The following is a 3,346-nucleotide window of genomic DNA, read 5'->3' as shown; positions in this document are numbered from 1 at the left end:
CCTGCACATTTCAATCTCATTAATATTACACAGTATTTATATAGCTCAGTACTAAGTCCATAGTCATGTCACTAGCTGTCCCTCAATGGAGCTCACAATCTAATGTCCCTACCATCGTCCTATGTCATTAACACAGTTTAAGGTCAATTTGGGGTGAAGCCACATAAACTAACTGTTTTTGGAATGTGGGAGGAAACCGGAGTACCCGGAGGAAACCCACACAAACAGAGAGAACCTACAAACTCAATGAATAGAATGTCCTGGTCAAAAACCTTGGACCCAGTGCTCAAAGGCCACTGTTCTGCCCTTTTGTTTGGCCTTTAGATTGTCTACTGTACCAAGTACTGACTAGGTATCAACTACAAAAGCAGACCTTAAAAGATTTCGGCCTTTATGTAATAAGATTGCAGTGGGCTGAAGTTATGCAGTCTGGGTTGGGGACTAATAAGCTAATTTTTTATGGTGGGGTCCAGTGAGATAGTTATATTTATTTTTGATATTACAATATTCCTTTATGTTTTTATTGTTCAGTCATCTGTGATATATTTAATAATGTGCTGTTATTTACCTGTATTCCACACCTGTCAGAATAGCCATATCAGTTGGACATTAAAGATGAATAAACTCAAAACAGCAAAAAAGTAAAAAATACACTTACCTTCAATCCCGCCGGGGGTGTCCGGCATCAGGTCCCGTGTTGTCCCAGAGCCGGCGCTGCCATCTTCTCTTCTTCCTGTTGTTCTTCCTACATCAACCGACCCAGGTGTGAGATTGGGTGACGTAGGATGAAAGAAAAATGTTTTATCTTTTCCCTGAAGGAGTGCCCAAAAGCCACCTTGGATTCCTGAAGTAGGTATCCCTGGAGGCTTTGCGCTCCCATTTATTCTCGATCGCCTAGGTGAGAATTAGGGGGCCGTGCTGAACCGTTTTTTTTTTTTAAATAAATGGTGTTGCACCTAAAAAACAGAATTTTTACTTCACATAAAAGGGTTGTCTACTGGAGAAGATTCCAAAAACTTCTATGTCTATTCTACTGACTGACTTTATTATTGGTCATAATTTATGGTGGTGTTCTCCTAGTGAAGTGCATGCAATGAGCACTCTACAAAGTTGGTCAAATGGCCCTGATTTATTAAAGCTCTCCAAGGCAGGAGGGGATACACTTTAATTAGTAATCCAGCAAACCTGGAATGGATTTCCTAAGTCATTTGCTATTTGTTAGCAAATGTTTTCAAACCTAGACCAGACCCATTCCAGGTTTGCTGGATCATCTAGCTTCACTGATGAAAATGTATCCTCCCCAGCCTTGGAAAGCTTTATTAAACCAGGCCCATTGTCCGCAGGGAATACGATTATATTAGGTGTTCTGTGGGAGTTTTTTTTTTCTTCTGCAGGTACCCAGGAGTGGTTGCACTTACAGGGAACATTTGACTCGTCTTACCTATCCTTATCATTACGTGTTGTAACAGATCCCTGAGAAGAGTTGTGTGGGTGCTGAATGTAAGAAGAGGAAAATCTGGTCTAACCAGAGATTATCTATAATGCGTCAGAACTTTGCTTCTTTACCTCCATTGTACGGATAATTTGCAATACCTATCCCCATTTATGTCTTCTCAGTCCTCTAACCCAGCATTTCTTGACCTTCTTACCATGTGGGAACACTTGAAATTACTGTCAGGTCTTCAGGGACCCCCTTATAAACAGCCAAAAAGATCATTGGTGTCAGCTTAACTGACCCGAGAGGCGCAAAAAAAAAATCTCATTGCTCGAGGATCCCTGGTTGAGAAACACTGCTCTAACCTATTACATTTCTACTGTTTCAGTTCTTTCCCCATTTATTCTGCATTTTTCCAGACCATAGCAAATTTTTATGGTTGGCTTGAAGGCCAACAATAAAAATCTGTGAGCAGGCAGGTTTTTTGATTGCAGAAGGGACAGCTGATGCATGTTCACAAATTAAGTACACTGTCCTGTCATGGCTCTGTCCTAGGTGCTGACATCTTCACCAGGTTCAGTCTTGGTTTGGGCCGGAATGACGTAACTCAACACAGAATTAAGTAATTCCCAGCAGCTTTGGGGTATATACCCCAAACGGAGCTGCGATTGCACAACTTCCGGAAAGATTGTGGTAAGGATTTCTTTTCTGCATTAAAACAATGTCCCTTGTGCAATAAACACCCTGCTTGCTTGTAGTTTCTTAAAGTGGAACGGTTAATAAATTTATAGAAAATCACCTTTAGACTGCGTACACACATGCAATAATTGTTGTTGGAAAAAATCTTTCACAATCCTTTCCAATGACAAAAGACTGCACGATGCATGAACAACAGAGCGGCACCCCACTGCGCTTTTTCCTCTCCGCTTTCATTACGATCGTTCCTTGTCCATGGATCCATCAGGACGGACGATGGAGTGATGTGCGCTGTACACACGCAAAATTTTCATCCGATATCAGCCCTGAGGCGATTATCGGATGAGAATCACCTGACAAGTGCACATAGCCTAACTTCTGCAGAGCCTCCGGTTCATTCCACACCTGACCTCACTCCGGTCTCGTCCTAGATTCTCTTTGTCTGCGCCAGGCGCTGCCATCTTCTTCCGTCTTCTTCTTTCGTCTGCCTGTGTCACCTGCGCAGGTGTGAGGCTGGGTGATATATCCTGCTGTAACCGTAAAAATATCATACGGGAGATTGCACATGCCCGAGAACAGAGCGCAGCCCAACGCCTCCTGGGGTAGGTGACGTAAGTTTTCTAGAAGGCTCCATTCAGGGAGGAGCTTCACCTTTTTTCTTTTTTTGATTTTTTATTGAAAAAAGGTAATTTTTACTTGCTATTAAAGGGTTATCTGTAAGTAATTGGGTCTGCTTTAATTATAAAGTTTATTTACAGTTTAACACTGCATTGCAGTAACATTTATCCCTGTGAGCAGTGTGTTGCATTACCATTAATTAGAATTACATCCCGAGTAATGAAGGGACTGATGGACCTGCACTGCAGTCCTCCACAATGCACTTGTGTTTAAAAAAGTAAAGTAAAGGGAAAAGTTCAGATCTGATTTAGTCGCAGTGTCCATTTAGAATTGGATGCTTTAATGCAGTGCATACCGATGAATGAAGAAATGTTAGTGTGTGCATAGACAAAATTTGTGCAATAAGTAGAAAGGAGTTTACGATACAATAACTTAACTTTTTCTGTATCAATGGGGAAATTTCACTTTCTGCCCCAGAGATGCAAAACTAGGTTTAAAGCAATTTGCCAAACTGGGGGATTTCTTTATTGATCGTTTGCCCCATTCAAAAAAATTTGGTTTGCATTTCTCTTACATATTTTTGAACAATCATCACTG

The sequence above is a fragment of the Pyxicephalus adspersus genome, chromosome 6 (genome assembly GCF_032062135.1).
Source record: "Pyxicephalus adspersus chromosome 6, UCB_Pads_2.0, whole genome shotgun sequence".
NCBI classification, from domain to species: Eukaryota; Metazoa; Chordata; class Amphibia; order Anura; family Pyxicephalidae; genus Pyxicephalus; species Pyxicephalus adspersus.
Note: the sequence above shows the minus strand (reverse complement) of the source record.